This window comes from Leopardus geoffroyi, chromosome B3 (assembly GCF_018350155.1).
Source record: "Leopardus geoffroyi isolate Oge1 chromosome B3, O.geoffroyi_Oge1_pat1.0, whole genome shotgun sequence".
Taxonomy (NCBI): domain Eukaryota; kingdom Metazoa; phylum Chordata; class Mammalia; order Carnivora; family Felidae; genus Leopardus; species Leopardus geoffroyi.
Window position 1 is genome coordinate 50,603,246 of NC_059337.1, and position 17,074 is coordinate 50,620,319.

At 37.2% G+C, this 17,074-nt stretch overlaps 1 protein-coding gene across 6 annotated transcripts in view; it reads right to left on the reverse strand.

The window, feature by feature from the left end:
• UNC13C (unc-13 homolog C) overlaps positions 1-6,681 on the reverse strand; it is a 611,894-nt gene extending 605,213 nt beyond the window's left edge. For 4 of the 6 annotated variants that reach the window (XM_045449693.1, XM_045449692.1, XM_045449691.1 and 1 more), the window contains exons 1-2: positions 6,020-6,680; positions 2,940-3,014 (exon numbers count right to left, since the gene is read on the reverse strand). The gene's annotated coding sequence lies outside the window, so the exon portion shown is untranslated. Of the gene's footprint in view, positions 1-2,939; positions 3,015-6,019 lie in introns of all 6 variants that reach the window. The other 2 variants (XM_045449689.1, XM_045449688.1) reach the window with 1 other exon arrangement.
• Between the last annotated feature and the right edge of the window lie 10,393 nt (positions 6,682-17,074).

Consider the following 17,074-nt stretch of genomic DNA (forward strand, 5'->3'; position numbering starts at 1 on the left):
AACATTGGAATCCCAGGACCATTGATTTCATCAAAAAAAAAAAAAAAAAAAGAGGTGTTCAAACCTATTCCAATTTGTTCTAAAAGTAGTTGCTAAGGTAATTAGTAACTTAGGTCACAAGAGAGGCTTAGGTTTTTCCTTCTGACATTTTCTTTTTGTAATTTCTTACTTTGTATACTAGTCTGTCTCCTTCCCTTACTTGTCTTTTCCTCTATTAACTAGTAATATTATAGACTTTACATTAAATATAAAAGCAAACAGATTTACTGATTACTCACTATGTATAAAGTAGTGAAGAATATGAACATAATTAAAATTAACAATAGCTAGTATTCTTTGGACACCTAATCTATATTAGTTTATTTTATTCTTGTAAAAACACTTTGAAGCAGTGCTCTTTATGGTGCCATCATCTTCTGATTGAGAAAACAGAAATTTTGAACAATTTGTCAAAGTTTACACAGATCGTGTACTTAATTGCCTTATAGTATTGCTAAAATTTTTTTTAAATACTAGGTGGAATAATAAATATCTAAACTATACATCAAGCCCAAAAGCGAAATCTCATAAGAAAGCGCATGATGCATTAGCAAATGAATCCCGCAACTAATTCAGTTTGTAGGATTGTATAAAATCTCGGTGTTTGGAAACTGAGTATTGTGTTTAATTGGGTCAGAGACTGGGTAAGAAACTGGAAGTAAAACAAAGCTGGAAAGGCAGTCTGAAATCTTGCTGTAAAAGAGTTACTTGTTTTTCCATACTAAGTAGTTTAGAATGTTGTATACAAAGTGGTGTCCTTGAAAGTTTTTGCACAGAAAGTGACATATGCAATGATCAAGGCATTTTTTAGGACAATGAATCTGGCAATAGAAGGCAGAACAGATGCTAGGAATAGAGGCTCATAAAGATAGAACAATGGGAAGATCGAAGCAGTATTTTGGTCATAAAGAGACAAGAACGTGAACTAAGGTGGTACAATAGGAAGAGGAAAGAAAGCATGGCTAGAAATGATGTACCAAAAAGAAACAAGATTTGGTCATCAATACAGATCATGAGGAAGAAAAAGGCAGGGCAAATAACTTGAGATTTGAGCGTGGGAGACAGGAAATTAGGAAAAAGAGCAGTTTGGAGGAGACTAGAACGCAATCTCTTTACTTTGGGGAGACATGTAATGCAAATCCCCTTAATGACTTAGTATAGGCCACTAAAGAAGTTCAGTTCAGCAGGACAAAGAGACAGAGGAACAAAAAATTGCTCCTAACTCAAGGCTAAATGGAGGAAAAAAGCAATTGATGTGGGGATTTATTGTAATTTCTTTTATTTATTTATCAAGCTTTAGGTCTTATTTATTTTTTAAAAAAAGATGTTCTTCTACTGTCCAGTAGTATTGTGACAATTTATTGGGTACTTAGCGTTATCTTCTAATCCTATCAATTATTGTCAAAGAACTAGAATTAAATTTTAATTTTTACCACTTGGAGTTTAATCTACATATTTTGCCCCTGTCAATCAACCTTCTTTGAAATTAAGACATAAATAGGTTTGAGAAGTTTCCCAAGTTTGCCCCTTCAGCAATGAGAGGGCCCTGCAATTCCCTTCTAGCATATTCTTACAAGTGTGCCCATCCAGAAGGAAAGACAGCTGGATAGAGAGGACAAATCTACTCATGACTAAATACACATACACTTTAATTGTAAATTTTTTTATTGTTTATTTTTGATAGAGAGACAGAATGTGAGTGGAGGAGGAAGGGGGGTGGGGGAACACAGAATCGAGGTAGGCTCCAGGCTCCGTGCTGTCAGCACAGAGACCGATGCAGGACTTGAACTCATGGACCATGAGATCATGACCTGAGTCTAAGTTGGACACTCAACCAACCGAGCCACCCAGGCGCCCATAATTTTAAATCCTCTCAATAAAATGTTTTATGAATGACTCTAATAAAGTGAGCAGCTAAGTACCTGAATACCATTTGTTTCTTGCAACAAAATGGCAGCACCTCAAAATCTATCAGAGCTGCAGCAAATATTTTATGCCTCACCAATACAGGGCTGTATACACAATATGCAGTTATCTGGAATACGATTAAGCTAATACTTATCATTGTCTCGTATGTCAAAGAAAACACATTGACCAATTGTGTACAAGTCCTGAAAGCATTAATTCTGCTTCTTCAGTTTGTCAGGCAGGAACTGATATTTATTAACCTCTCACCTTTGGAGAAGCAAAACAGAATCAAGTAATTCTGTGACTACATTTCAAATAAAGTCAACTCCATAGAGTCTGCACTATGTAAATTTCACAGAATTTGAGTCTAAGAACTGAGTCTTCATGAGCATCAAAGTCTTTTACAGATGAGAAAAACAATGCTTATAAAAGGACAGCCCCAGTTTACCCAGGCAGTTGGAGACTGAACCAGGATTTGACTAATTATAGCATTTTTCTACTAGACAGCAAAATGCAAGGGACTCTGGTCTAAATGTGCAGATTCTCTATTTTTATCTGATTGACAATTTTTACTAAATAGTTCTCACTGATAAAGCATTTGCTTAGGGTTTTTGGGGGGGGAGGTTGTTTTGTTATGTGCCACTTAATAAAGACAGGATTTAAAACATGTCCTTTCTTCCTCCAATGTTTCTAGGATCACATCAGCAGTGTCCCTGCTCAGAAACATGCCTCAGTGATTGTGCCCAAGTCATCAGTTCTTCCATCTATGAAACAGAAATAGTCATCCCTATCTAAAAAGTACTCTTTTTCTTTTCTTTCCCTTAGTTTTAACATACCTGGAAAAGCTAGCTCTGGCATATGTTATTTCAATTTATGAAACAAATGAGGCAAAATATTTTCATTCAAAACATGTTTTTGTCTATCAAAAAGGCATATTGCACTTAGATTCTTAAGAGCCAGAATGCTCAGAGGAAAAAAAAAGTGTATTTTACCTTGAACATAGGACTTGGACCAATGGAGACTGGCTGTTGGGAATAGAGACCGTCTGAAGGTGAAGTTGTAAAAGTCTAAAGGAGACAAGAAAATATTTTAGAGGAAAACCCATCTCCTGGGATCACTTTTTAAACATACTTTGCAAACCGTGAGTATCATTTATTCAGTTGAGTTTATATCTTGCTAACCAGTATTTATTTCCAGAAAATACTTTAATTTACTATGCAGGGAAAATAATATAAAATACTTGCCATATCAAGATCATAATATTTTCTATAGGCTGGGGCTAAATGATGTAACTAGGATATACAAGAGATAGGAAACATTTATCCCTCTTGGATCACAACCATTTTCACAAGAGAAGGAGAAATGACTGACTTCGCTTCTACTTCTCCAGAGAACTTTTGATCTAGAGGTTAGAAGATGACCTTTCCTCCTATGTTGTCAAATACACCACAGGAAGCAAACAGTGCTGTCGTAGCCATTATCTCTACAGAGATTATAGAACTGAGAGCTCAGTCTTCTGCAGGCTCAAAAGCTACTAACTGAGAGGGCTATTAATAAGTACCACCCCCCTTTTATAGGTTGGAAGGGAACTGGAGTTTAGCCATCCAAGCACAGAACAGAACACTTAAGATCCGGAAAAGACTTGTAACAATAACATTACAACAAAGGATGCAAGTTTCATTCCTTCAATTTGCATTATGGCTTGTGTGGTATTATCTTAAAGGTATTATCAAATAAGTCGATATTATATATAAACTGTAACACCATTAGAACGTGGCTTTTTATCTGTAAGAGGGTGGTTTAGAAACAAATTTGGCATATATTTAAAATTCTGAAAATTTCCAGCTGAACAACAGGTATGTTTTTCTCAGGTAGAAAGGTGATTCCCGTTTCAAAAAATCTGGAGAAAGTCCTTCCAAGAGTAAAGACTATGAGATGGAAAGAATGAAAAACAAAAGCTAATGGTATGAAAACTAGAAGATGATGTACAGGTGGCATTATGTCTCAGAAAACTTACACTAGGGACTTCACAATCATTAGCGGAATAGGTCAATGGGACTGGAAGTGCATGGAGTATGGGAAAAAGAGCACTGGTTCTCAAACAAGTAGTTCTGTGTACCACATACTTCATAGCTTTGTAAAGACTAGCTACCATAGAAAGGTGATAGACAGCCAAGGAAGGGAAATAGTTTACCTTGTTAATAATAAGTACATGGTAAGTGAATTTTCTAGGCTTATCTAACATGTTCATCTCATATTTCAGATGAGCACATGGTGATGACAATTTCTAGAAGAACTTTCCAAATCCCTGTAGTGGAAGCCTCACAACAAATAATCAAATGCTAGGAAATAAACCTGTACCTGTTTATTCACTTTCAATTTCAAGTTCACAGTTCGACTGAAATTATACTTAGAATTCCATTGTGGTCTGAACTGGTAACTTTGTATGTGAGAGTTTTGAATATTCTTTTAAATTATCTCAGCTCAGTTCATTCATCAGTTTGAAAAATAATCATTTAATGGATTCAGTGAGATTACTGTAGTGTCATTGCTATTGTGTTTCATCTACAGATGTTATAATGTTTTTCATACAAGATGTCAACATAAAAGAAATACACAATTTTTTACATACCATACTAATGAATGCAAACTCAACTTATGCCCATCTTTCAAATCACCCTTCTGGCCCAGTAACTGCTTGTGATTATTTACCATATTTTGATATCGTTGTGAAACGATATCAAGGGTGAAATTTTGAAATACCTGATTTACCCATTTTTTCTTTGTATGGCCCAAATCAGTGCTCTGTATTGCTAACATGTGGCAAAAAAGAGGTTTTAATTTTAAAAGAGCAGGATGGTGATTTACTTTACAGTATGCATAAATTACAGTTTAAATCTCATTTATTTCTACTCCATTTGGAGTTTGAAATCTTAAGAAAATACTAGTAACAATAAAGTCAGTTTCTAGAGCTTTGGCATTAACTCTTTGTATTAAGTCAAAAATCTGTAATTATCTTGATATATATAAAAAGGTACCAAACTTTCCCATTCTCTTATTTCTCCCCTCCAGTAAAGCTCATTGAATTTGAATACGTGTATGTTTAATGTATTACCAGTTGTACCCACTTTTATGAAAATAATGTACTCAAGTATAAAAGACTGCAAGATTTTTAAAAGCACTATATTTACTATTAATTCGAATATAAGATAAACTTATATTCTTACTTTTTAAAGAAATGCAGAGTATTTCCAAAATCTCATTTTTATGTGAGTTACCCACCCACCTCTTTCCTTTTTCCCTTTAAGCCTAATAAAGAAAATTGACTTTAAGCTTTGTCATTTCAGCCTAAGGTACTAAAAGGCAGCCAATGTTACTATTGTTGCCCTTTCTCTTTATTATACAAGTATATCGATGATGTAATTGCAGAAGTTAGGGTTTACTCGAGCTGTTGAAGCAAAAGGATTTTTTTAGACTGCCTCCTTCAGCACCACAGAACAATTGTAAAACAGAACCAAGTATACAATTTAAGCAATTCGTCTCTTGAAAGCAAATCCGCAGGATCTTCGTCTTGAAGGACTGATCAAGAGGTCGAAATGCAGAACCACTGGTAAAGCTCAATTTGCTCCAGACCAATGCTGAGCTGGAAAAACACTTGAGCAACACAGTGCTAGTGTATGGCATTTTGGCTTTTAACCCCTTCCTAGAAGCCTTCAACTTTTATGATTGGGTCTACTGTTGCCCCCCAAAGCCCACAGGATTAGGAAACATCTCAGCCTTTTATCCCAGCCTTGTTTGTCCCTAAGCAGATATTCCCCTGAAAGTTGAGTGAAAACTAAGCAATCATTTATCATTCTGCATTTCAAATAAAGCAATGATTGAGAAGTCCATGATCCTACATAGAGCCACCCATATTATTAACACAGAAGAGCTGAACATTTACAAATGTATCTACTACACTAGGAGAACCCTCATGGCTGTGATTCAAAGTGCAAACAAAAAGAATCAACAAGAAAATACAGAAACAAAATCACATGCAGATGAGGCAGCGCATACAGGGAAAAGAACATACCTGAGGGATTCTCCTTTTAAAAAAAAAAATGTACACACCAGCTGGGCTGTTTCTCCCCTCCTTTTGGAGTGTATGTGTTTTCCCTTCAGGAATACCACTTGGAATCGTGTTTCTAGTCTCCTTTCCTTTATTCAGCACAAATAGTTAGAGCAGGAGAGAAGGCTGCATCCCAGCGATCCGACTCAAGTGCAATCAGGCATGCCTTTGGTCTGCAACGGTGTCTGTTCTTGTCAATTCTATCGTGCTCCCCAGGCAGCAGCCTCCAAAGCAATTTTACAACTTAGCTGCTGGCATGAAACTGCCTTTCACTCTCCTCATTGCCAAATTGCTTCGGCAGCTCATTTCTCATCCCTGTCTCTAAGAAAGCAAACCGGGTTGTCTCCCGTGCGTTGACGAGCGCCAAGGTTCATCAACAATTGAGGGTGAGGAGCATCGCGGCTGAGTGCGTGCAGGGAACTTCACACAGCGCGGGCCACGGCTGCTTTGGGGAATGCAGCACAGACACTGCGATCCCCCAGCCTCCTCTGCCCAGAGCGCCTCGGCTCCCTCTGCTGTCGCCCCTGCTGCTGTACAGAGCAGCTCCTCCAGGCTGAGCCACAGCCCCTGCTCACGGAAAAGCACCGTGGCCGCTGCCAGGGGTGGCCGGCGTCACCACCACACTGACAACTAACTGTGGGACGCAGCTTCAACGCTGGGGAAAACGCCTGGGTGCCAGAGCTTCCTCAGCCTTTTTTTTTTTTCAATCACGGAGAGATGACCTAGGAGACAACTGTGCGGCCAATTCTGCTAGCTAGCTGTGTTTGCAGCCTCTTTGATAACGAGAATAATTCAAAAATTACTGGTTCAGATGTAATTGGCTGTGCTTGGAATCATGAAAAGTACACTGCACATAGTCTAATTCCCAAATAGCCACTGAGAGGCAGCTGACCGGACCCCGTATTTAAAGGGAATAGATGCTGGGATCCCATCCCAGATGGTTTTCTTCTTCTTAATGTGTGGAAAGCCATTTGAAGGTGATTCTTTAAAAATCTGAATTAAAGACACGTACACAAATCAAAGTGGGAAATGGTGGAAACTTAGAGTAATACAAAGGTTTTGCTTCTCACTTAGACCGTCTTTCCATTTGATGTTAATGTTCTAAAGATCTGGCTGGGAATTGGACGGGCTTGCTTTCTTTTTTAGTTTTGCTGAGTCGAGGAGGTGGAGGGAGTAACAGCTCCCACTTTCCATCAATAAAGCATTTTCTATCCTCTAACCCTCCTGTTGAAACAAACAAAAAAAAGTACTGGCTCTTAAAATAGAGCCTTCAAGAAGCTCAAGTCCTGGAATAATTTATAGATTTGAGGCTGCATCTGGTCTGTTATCTTTCTTCTATCTACTTTTCCTCGCATTTTAGAAAATAGATGGGTATTTCCAGGACGGAAGAACAGTCAATGATTAACAGATTAGACAGTAGAACATATAGATTTGTGTGGCATTTTTCAGTACACGTAAGGATACATAGGTCTGACCAACTTTAGAACGGACTCTACCTTACCTGAACATGTAATATTCCCTCATTGACAGTAAACCCAACAGCTAAGCCTGACAGATCATTTTTGGCAAAACCTGTGCCAAACCCATTCCACCCACTACAGGTGACAACCAATAACACCTCTACAATTAAAAATAACTGCCCCCAATTCAACACAATGCATGTGCCAGGTGCCAGGAGCTGAGCCCTCCCCACTCCTGGCTCTCAGCCCCACCTTTAGCTCACAGCCACAGAGCTTCCTCAACCGGCTGCTCAAGTGACTGTTAATGGACTTGAGCATCTGCTCGAGGTCTAATGAGCTGCATGAGGGGGGCAAACACTAGGGCAGCGTGATCCCTGCCTTCAACAGCTCCAGAGTGGTAGGCAGGACAAAGCTTTGCTGCCCCTGGCTGTAAGCACACAAGAGGAGCAAAGGAAAACTGTCAGATCTCAGAGTAGGTAGGGCGAAACTTGACTTTTCTAGATATAAAAATTCAGGCTAGCCAATATACTGTTTTGAAGAATGCCCTTCAATACACAAAGGAAAGAACACCTACTTATAGAGGCTTTTGCTTCTTTTTTGGGTGTACAATACCCAGAACAAAGTGCTGAAGCTATGCTCAGTGGAGAGCCCCAGCACCCGGAATAGTGCAATGTAGAGGAGACCTCAGTCAAGTAGGGTATAATGTCAGTGGATTAAATGTTAAAACCTAACCTATAGAAGCAAATACAGGTAAGGTGATCCTATTCCTGTGCGGTTGTCAGAATGTGTTTTATGTACTGGGATGAAAGAGGAGTCAAAGTATTGCTCTAATTCAAATAATCTCATAGAGGAAACAACAACAGGGATGGTGATCATCAGTCTGTTTTTAAGAATATATCTTTCAAGAACGTTCCAAAGTTAGTGTGTGTGTTCTGACAGATGCACTGCTTAGCTGTAATCATCAGGATCGTGGTTATATATTTCAAAATGGAAACTATTTACATCTCTGAGAGTGGCAGGAATCATGTATCTGAGGGACACCAGATGCTAATAAAATATGTCACTACTGGAGAGAATGACAGAGCTTTACAACTTTATTGACCTGCAGGGACATCAAAATCTGTAACAGTATTTCCTTGGCTCTTGATGGCTAGTTTTCATCTAAATACTTGATTTGAATAATATATAATCACCATCATATGAATACTGCAATCTGTTAGAGTTCTACACATTCTTATCAGTAAGACACATTCCACTTTTGCAAGAACTTATCAAATTCTTGAATTAGTAACATAAAACACAGGATAGGAAATGAGCGATTTCCATTTATATATTAACACCTCTAGAGATACGTACATGCCCCAAAACTTACTCACAGATGGATTGATTGAAACTGTAAGATAATTTCTGCTTTAAATCTTTCAACAGTAATTTCAGGAGGAGAAAACCTCTGGGGTACCATTCATCTCCCATGTCCCAAGACATAAGGTGGGCCAGATCATTTGTCTCATTTATGGTTCAGGTGGGAGAAGAACCATTCTGGGTCACTGGTCATTTTTTATTGGTAATAAAGCCTAACTAAACCAAAAAGATCAAGTTAAAGGCCTGTTCTTGTAGAATTCTGTTACTGCCTGTGCATTTGGCTTTAAGCAACAGAGATTTCTTGAAAAAGCAGGAATAAACCTTTTATGTATTGAATTCCATTTTCTGTTTTCTAGAAAACCTTGCTCTTTATTTTAGGGAGATGGTAACCAATCACTGGACCTATTTAAAAAAAAAAAAACACTCAACAGTCATTGGTTCCCTGTTTCCATTTAGATGAATTGGTGAATTGGATTAACGTTAAAATAATCAACATAGTCAAGAGAAAAACATGTTTACATCAAAATTATTAAGTTGTTTCTAGCTTTGTATAACTGAATAATGTATAGGCAAACAGTTGGGAATAAGCCATCACACAGACTGGAAAGATTTGCAAAATGTTCATTTCAGGATAGTAAAGCACACACTAAGTTCTATTCTTGAAGTTTTCCATTAAATTAGAAGTCACGTAAAAATTGTACCTTTGAAATGAAGTAACACTGTGTAACTTTGGAGACCAGGTCATACAAGTACTGCAGCTTTCTTTTTGCCCACTCTCTCTTGGTTTGCTCACTCTGAGTAAAATTCGCTGCCATGTCCTGAGGACACTCAAGCAGTCTAGAAGGAAGCCCGTAGGACTAGTACCTAAAGTCCCCTCCCCGTTGCCAGATAGGAACTGAGACTCCCTACCAACAGTCATGTGAAAAAGCCATTTTAGAAGCTGACCTTCTACCCACATTCAAGCTTTGAGAGGACTCCAGCTCCTGCTTACATGTTGAATGAAACTACCTAAGAGCCCCTAAAGCACAAACACACAGCTATGCTATTCTAGAATTTTTCACCCATGAAATAATTAATGTTCGTTAAAAAAAGGAAGAAATATACTGTTAGAATTTCCAAAGAGAAATTAGATTGACTATTCTTCAACTTGTGGATTTAAGTACACTATAGTCTCTTAAGATGTAAATTCAAAAGAGTACATGCACCCCTAGGTTTATAGCAGCATTATTTACAAGAGCCAAGATATGGAAGCAACCGAAGTATCCAGTGATTGACAAATGGATAAAGATGTCCTATACACACACATACAATAGGTTATTCAGCCATAAAAGATTGAAATCTTACTGTTTGCAATGACATGATGGAGCTAAAGAGTATAATCCTAAATGAAATAAGTCAGAGAAAGACAAGTATCATATGATTTCACTTGTGGAATTTAAGAAACAAATGAGCAAAGGCAAAAAGAAACAAACCAAGATAAAGACTCTTAAGTATACAGAACAAAATGATGGTTACCAGAGGGGAGGTGGTTGGAGGATGGGTGAAATAGGTGATGGGGATTAAGGAGTGCACTTGTCATCATGTGCACCAGCTGATATATGGAATTGTTGAATCAGCATATTGTACACCTGAAACTAATGTAACACCGTATGTTACCTATCTAGAAATAAAATACAGCTTAAAAGAAAAAGATGTGGAAGTGTGGGGTTCAACAAATTCAGGAACAAGAGGAGAATGTCACACTTCCCTAGTCAGTATTGCTGGCTCTCTTCTCTGTGCCCTCTTAGCAATTTATAAGCCTCTGTGGTGGTAGTAGCTTAGTATAAGGTATGTTAACAATTAATTTACTCTTTACCCTAAGCCTTTATAGGCTTGACTGCCAGAGACCTTGGTTCATTCATTTTTGTATCACCAATGTCCAGTTGAAAGACTCATGAAAGGTAGGTTGAGTTTAGTTAGTAGAGCAGAGCTAATGAGGCTAAGGACATGGGTTGAGTCCCTGTGTAGCCAATTAGCTTTGTTCTATTCCTTGGTCCAAATGGCACCCTTTGTTCCTACCAGCTGTCTTACAAATGTGTACCTGAACAAACCACCTAACTACATATTCCAACAGTGTTAAGTCAGTAACATAATAATGTCTCAAGTTTAATGCTCTTGCAAAGTGTTTTTACATACCTTTTCTCATTTGATACTTATCTTTAAAAACCTGCAAGATATTATAACGGTCTTGTGATTGCCCCATACTAAAATGATAGACACTACAAAAGCCTGCATGACTTACCTGACTATATAGAACTAGTAAGTGGTGGTAACTAGAGTAGAAATGAGGCATGCAACTTCTACTTTAAAACTTGTTTCAGCAAGTAGCTGACCAGTATTCAAACACCATAATCAATGGTAAATTTTGCTGTCTTTTAGAAATTTAATAAAGAGTTTAATTACTTAAGCAGATACTCTATTTATTTTTAGAGAGACAGAGACAGAGAGAGTGAGCAGGGGAGGGGCAAAGAAAGAAGGACAGAGAGAGAAAATTCCAAGCAGTCACCATGCTATTAGCACAGAACTGGATGTAAGGCTCAAACTCACAAACCATGAGATCATTACCTGAGCCAAAGTCAGAACTTGTACTGACTAAGCCACCTGGCAACACAAGCAGATACTCTTTTAAAATAAGTCTACTTGGGTAACAATCATTAGGCTTTGGGTAACCATCAGGAGATGCTGAATGCTGTTTGGTGTGAAGCATCTATAACTCCATTCTGTTGCTCTCTTCTCTGCATCTATAAAATTCAGGTCAGCACCATACTCAAGCAAATTATCAGCTGAAGGGTTTTTGTTGTTGTTGTTGTTTTTTAAGAGGTTCTAATTGCTAGTAAGATACAGAATTTGGACAATATCAAGTAAAATGATTTCCATTCCCTTACCCCTTCAACTTTTGCTTATTTATGGTAACTATGATTTAATGATACAACACAGCATTGAAAATCCCAGAATCTGGAAATCAGATGCCTAATTACCCAGCTTTGCCCTAGCATGAACTCTTTCTGACTTTGGTCAAATGTCTTAAGTAAGCCTTGGTTACTTCATCTGTAAAATTTTTTAAAAATAATTCCTATTTATACTGTTTCTAGTGAATCAAATATCAAAGTCCAAGTAATTCAGTATATACTGACATGTTGTACGTACTCAGCAATCATCATTATCTAATAATTATCAAAATTTGTACCAGATATCATTGTCATTATTTTCTACTATTATTAACCTGACTTCCATTCATCAGAGGACCTCCATTCCTTTTCAGAGGAATTCTTGTATTTATTAAGACTTTTAAAAAATTACTCCAAAGACCCCATCTTTCACTCCTAGCTCTGCTGCTTTCTCTGTATTGCCATATCGGTTATGTAAACTCCTGGAGCCTTAGTTTCCTGTGTTTGTATGTACTATGAGTTCAGTCATTATGTTACATTTTTCCTTTTTTAGCTTTATGGATTCTCAAATGCTTATTTCAACTTTGAGCAAAGTAAAAATTATTATTTTAATGATTTATATTTGCTTGCTAAATGTTTTATGCCCACTAGACATTTTCATATGCTTGACAACAAAGTTCATACATAATTTGATCTTGCAGAATATTAGAAGAAATGTCTCCGATAAAACATTTATATACACAGTAATAAACCAATGATTCTTATATTTTCCTTCCAAGAACAGTAATGATTTCTTTTCTTGTGAAAATTAAGGAGTATAATTTTGAATCATATTACCTGCCAGTATTTCAGGAGTTATTTAATACGTGCTAATCATTCCAAGAGCAATGAAAATGACCTCAATAGGAGCTCCATGATGACTGGGTGAGAATCATTATTGCCCAGAAACTCATAGATTCAAAATTCATGAAGATATATGCTTTGTCCAACAGGTGCCTTAAAACCATTTTTGGATTAAAGTGATTTTAATTGCCCAGTTTCTGTTGTGAGCAATGATTAATGACTCATACTAATAGTGTTTTCCACCTAAATTAATAATGGTCTAGGATGCATACAAACCATAAAGTCAAGAACAGATTTCATTGAAATGGTCTAAAATACTTTCATCAAAAATATATTCACTTAGAGCATTTTATTTAATGTAATTGGACATTGTATCTTTCTTTTACATGACATTCATATTCTGCTCAGTTTACTAGTTGTTTTTCTCCAGAGAACACATCTACACACTCTGCAGGCCTGGAACAAAAAAAGCAAAAACAAAACCCTGATTTCTGGTTTGGAGCCAGAGAGAAAGAGCCTCTGTTAACTATCATCAGAAGTGTTGGCTCTAGCTTAACTGTGAACTATATTAACTTTGTCTTTAGAGCTTTTCACTTTCCATGTCTTTGCCCTTTATTTATTCTTCGGCACTTCTTTGGTTACTTTGGCTATTCTACTGAGAAAGACTCTGTAACTAACCAAGGCTATGTTTTAAATTAATCAAGTATGTCACTTGGAGGAAGAGAAAGTTAAAGCAATGAAACCATAGTCTTTTTAGGGTAATTCAGACATCATAGCAGTTAGATACAGTTGGTAATTTTGAATTATGGGGCATCTATAAAATGAGGTGAAATGAAGAGCACCTATAAATTTATGTGTTTGTTTTATAGATTAAATACCTGAAAAATATAAAGAGTTTGACAGAGTATCAGCCATTATTATCATCATCATTATCATTCATTTAAGGGTGCTTGGAAGAGGAAATGCTGTACCTCTGGAAGGTGGGAGAAGAAAGTAGTATCTTACAGCATCATATAAAAATTAAAAGGGAGATGATCAAAGTTTCCCCCATGCAGATGAATTTACCAGTTTTCCAACATATACCTTGAAATAAAGTAAGCATTTTTAAATTTTTTAAATGTTTTTATTTATTTTTGAGACAGAGAGAGACAGAGCATGAGCAGGAGAGGGGCAGAGAGAGAGGGAGACACAGAATCAGAAGCAGGCTCCAGGCTCTGAGCTGTCAGCACAGAGCCTGACACGGGGCTCGAACTCGCAGACTGTGAGATCATGACCTGAGCTGAAGTCGGATACTTAACCAACTGAGCCATCCAGGCGCCCCCAAAATAAGCATTTTTAACAATTCTGGAAAGGTATTCTGCTTAAAAAACATGGTCTTTTTAACACCTATAATTTCAACAGCCAGTAGACACTTTTGGCACTAATAGATCATACTATACTAAATTAAAAATACAGCTGCCCGTAAATACTTTCTCCCAATCTGTATGTTGCCTTTTCACCCTTGATTGTTTCCTTTGATGTGAAATTTTTAAGTTTGATGTAGTTTCATTGGCCTACTTTTGCTTTTGTTGCCTGTGCTTTAAGATGTCATATCCAAGAAGGCATTGCCAAATCCAATGTCTTGAAGATTTCCCCCCTATTTTCTTCTAGGATTTTTATAATTTTAGTCTTCACACTTAAGGCCCTTAACCCACTTTTAGTTAATTTTTGTATATGGTGTAAAGGTCCAGTTTCATTCTTTTGCACGTGGATATCTAGTTTTCCTGACACCATTTGTCGAAGACTATTGTTTCTCCACTGTGTGATCTTGGCACTGTTGTCAAAGATCATCTGACCAGATACAGGAAGTTATTTCTGAGCTCTGTATTCTATTCCATTGTTCTATAGGTCTTTATCTGATAAAAGGTTAATATTCAGAATCTGTAAGGAACTTTTAACAACTCAGCAACCCAAAACAAATAACCCAATTTAAAAATGGGCAAAGGATGTAGTGCCTGGGTGGCTCCATCGATTAAGCATCTGACTCTAAATTTTGGCTCAGGTAATGAATTTATGTTTCATGAGTTTGAGCCCCGCTTCGGGCTCTGCACTGACAGTGTGGGGCCTGCTTGGGATATATTCTTTCTCTCTCTCTCTCCCTCCCTCTTCCTCTCTTTCTCCCTGTCTCTACTCTTCCCCAGCTCTTTCTGTCAAATAAATATTTAAAAAATGGGAAAAGACTTGAATACTCCAAGAAGATATACAAGTGGCCAACATATAAAAATGGCAAATATATGAGACATATACAAATAGCAAGCCTATGAAAATATACTCAAGGCCACTAATCATTAGAGAAACGCAAATCACAACCACAATGAGATATCACCTCCCATTTATTAGGATGGCCACTATCCAAAAATTAAATAAAGAACAAATATGAACAAAGATATGGAGAAATCGTAACTCTTCTGCACTGTTGGTGGGAATATAAAATGGTGCAGCCACCATGCAGTTTCATTACCAACAGTAGGGAGTTTCCTCAACAAATTAAAAATAGAATTACCATATAACCCAGCAATCCCACTTCTGGATATAAACACAGATGAATTGAAAGCAAGATCTCAAAGAGGTATTTGTGTACCCATGTTCACTGCAGCATTATTCATAATAACCATGAGATAGAAGCAAACCAAAAGTCCATCAATGGATAAACAGATGAAGAAAACATAATAGATACAAACAATAGATTATCATCCAACCTAAATAAGGAAATCCTGTCACATGTCACAACACGGATAAAGCTATGGAACATTATGCTAAGTGAAATAAAGTAGTCACAAAAAGACAAATACTGTGTGATGCCACTTATATGAGGTACATAAAGTAGTCAAATTACTTTATAGAATTGTAAAGTATTAGAATGGTCATTGTCTGGGACTGGGGAAAGAAAAGTGAGATGTCATTCAATGGGAATAGAGTTTTAGTTTCATGAGATAAAGTTCTACGTACCTGTTCGACAATATGAATATACTTATCACTCCTGAACTATATACTTAAAAATGATTAAGAAGACATATTTTATGTTATGGATTTTTTTACCACAATTTTTATTTTAAAAACATTTCTATCTGAAAGGTTTATTATGTTGAACTATGTATTAACATTCAGAAATAATTTATCAAGTTCTTGCTTGAGGTAGAGAAGAGAATGTTGGAACTGTCTCCAACTCAAGCTCCTTAAAAGAATGAATGGGGGCTGTACTCAGGTGCCTCACATTTCTCAGGCGCTTTCCATCCTCACTCTTGTCTCTCTTAGGCTTATGTCCAATGACATTCTGCTCTGACTCTTCTTCACTTCTTTTTCAGCCGACGGTCATTTTCCCTGGACTATGCTTTCTACTATAATCTGTGAGTCTGAGATCTCTAGAACTCCAGAGTTTCTGGATGGCAAACTCAATCCAAGTATTCAGAATATAATTTTTCTCTTTCTCTTGCAAGACACAGGTTGGAATCACAAATGGCCCTAATGATCTAACATGGATCTAATGATCTAATGAACCAGGTCGTGTCAATGGTTTGAGTCAGTTGAGTGTGGTAAAATTCAAAGATGTAGGGACTATAGTACACCACAAAGGATAGGGCCTATATGAAAGGAATAGCTGCCTAATGACAGTAGCACCAAAGAAATCTGCTTGTTTTTCAAAACAGACTAGAAATCTGGAAACTTAGGCAAATACTTGTGATGTTTAAAACCATCTTCATGTAAAAATGAAATGCAGTAATACCATGGGTTCTTTGCTTACTGGACATCAGCTTTTGATTCTTGCTATAAAGCTCAAAGAGATAAGAAAATCGGATCTTTTCCCAAGATGACACACAAAAACAAGACTAATTCCACTTTTCTTATAGAGAACCCCAAATATGGGAACTTTATTAGACCTTAGGACTTAAGATCTTTCCTTACCCCAACATTGTTTCTGATACTTCTTGGTATCAGTGGCTTCCACAAGCTATTGTTAGTTGATAGGTTTGATTCCAAAAGTTCCTCCCAAAGTTTCAGTGATTACACTGAAACCCTCTTTCCTTGGTCACTCAATGTCCTGAGCGTCTCTGCTTCCTCACACTATTTTCCTTAAGTTCTTCCTTATCCGGAGAAGTATATGATATCTTACAAGTTTCCACTGTCCTTACCAGTGTCATACTCTTAGACTGATAGAAGCCTTCCAATATCAGGGGCCCCTGCTTAATTCACTAAAGGCAACTATGAGCTGAATCTTAAAACTGAGGAACTAGTTCTCACAGCAAAAGTCAAAACCCACTGGGACTGCCTGGAGAAATGAACTTTTATAATGTATCATATAGTCTCTTAACTCCTCTCTAAAGAATGCTCTAATATACAAGGAGTTGGGCCACATTCCCCTCTGGCCCAGAGTGTAAGGATACTTTTTC